Here is a 2138-nt window from a genome sequence, read left to right on the forward strand (position 1 = left end):
GAAAGGTGAGGCTTCACCACCCATTTATCCCTCCGCCTTTCAACCAGCACCACATGTGATTATCGGCCAGGCTGGCACAATTAACTAACTCATGGTGTTTCAATTTATTGACCCTTTCAAAATACCTTCTTGTTTTGCTGAATTCTTCCATTAAGGCTATATCATGTGCCAGCATGGGCTATATCCTGTGCCAGCCAAAGAACTCACAGCTGGGATAGACAGGCTGGAGGAGGTGGGATGCCCAGTCCTATATGAAATTTCTGCTGACATATGTTTTCAGGGATCAGAGCACTACTTGATCTGAAAATAGTTCTTGCCAGTTCAGGTGGTGACTGAGGTCAGGGTGATTGTTCCTAAAAGAAATTCTTTCAGACCATATGGCTTCTATATCTGTGGAAGACTAGATGGTTATAGAAAGAGTTCTTGCCCATCAATGGGTGGCCAGGGACCCACTACTGTATGTTTTACTGGTCTCATGAGGCAGTGAGTTTGGTGATCTTTAAATTTTTATTGAGTCTTTGCTATAATGTCCCTAGCTCATTTTTGTGTCAGAAATCGTCTTCTTCCCACCTTCCTTTATTATGCTTCCTGCATTGTTAAATATTTTGCCCATAGAATCTTTCAATATTATAACTTGAACTTTTATTCCCTTCTGTTCTTTCAGATTGAGAGATTCTAAGTGTATTCTTCTCCTATGTTTTTCTAACTCCAGATCTTTGCATATTATATAATATGAGGGGGTACCCCCCCAAAAAAAAAAGTTCTCCTGGGCAGAGCTTTCATAGTATAAATTTTTTTTGTTAGGAAAACATGGAGAAACTCTCTCTGAGTTAGTGCACCCAGTGGCATCAGCTGGAAAGGTTCTCTATAGTCAGTTATTTATTTTTTTTTATGAAAATAGTTTCTCTTGAACCTCTTTTTTTTGTGGGGGCCAGTTTAAGAGAACAGTGTGTGGCTGTGAAATTTTGTTTCCTGCTCAGAAAAATTAATGCAAAAACTATTGTGATTTTGAACACAGTTTACAAGGACAGCACTATGGGGAAAACCTCAAATGTATGAGTGGTTTTCTCATTTCAAACATGGTGAAATGTTGATTGATCACAAACCTCATTCTAGATGTCTGTCAACTTCCCAAATGGATGAAATGTTGACTCATAGTACATTTTGAGTTTGTTCCACCAAGTCAGACTATTAATCAAGTTTTCTATTTAGAGGTCCTTAAAAGATAGCAGAACAGTGTGTAACAAAAAAGGCCTGATTTGTGGCAGATGAAAGATCGGTTTTGCCATCATGACAATGTACCTGTTCACACAGCCATCTCAGTGCACCAGTTTTAGCAAAAAAACCAACATGCCTTTCTTGCCCCACACACCTTATTCACTTGACCTCGCTCCATGCAACTTCTTTTTGTTTCCGTGAATGAAGAAGGACATGAAAGGGCAAGTGAAGAAGAAAACTAGGAAGGTGCTGTCAGCCTTCTAAACAGATGGCTTTGAAAGATGTTCCCAAGAATGGAATTGCAGATTTGATAAATGTATTGAGTGTTATGGTGAGTACTTTGAAAGTGCTAAGGTTGCTGGTCATAAAACAAACAAACAACAACAACAAAAAAACCCAACAACATAGCTTTGAAAAAAATTCTGGTTTGGGGGGTTACCTCTTCGTATTATAGAATATTATGTAATACTACATGTCTTCTAGAGCTACTTTTTAAAGTCTTCTGTTCAGCTATTTTAACTCAACTATTCTGTTTATTCTACTTGTTTTACCTTCTCTACCTTCTGGAAAAAATTTCCTGTGTCCTCATATTGTGTGGGTGTTGCCATGACACTGTAATTTTGCCACTGGTATTTCAAATGTCAGCACTGTTATGCATAGTGGACAAGTTTCATCAAAGGTTCTAGATGAAGATCAGAAAGGAAGACCTAGAAATACATTTTAAAGGGGGGGGGCCTTAGAGCCTTATGAATGATAGCTAAACATATTCTAATATAGTGTTGGAAGATGAGACCCTCAGGGTGGAGGGCATTCAAAATGTGACTGGAGAAGTGTTGCCTTGCCAAGTAGAATCAACTTGCATATACTCGAGTATAAGTTTACCTGAATACCAGCCAAGGCACCTAATATTACCAAAAAAA

Source organism: Echinops telfairi, unplaced genomic scaffold, assembly GCF_000313985.2.
Source record: "Echinops telfairi isolate 266 unplaced genomic scaffold, ASM31398v2 ScPeMD7_7465;HRSCAF=8503, whole genome shotgun sequence".
Taxonomy (NCBI): Eukaryota; Metazoa; Chordata; class Mammalia; order Afrosoricida; family Tenrecidae; genus Echinops; species Echinops telfairi.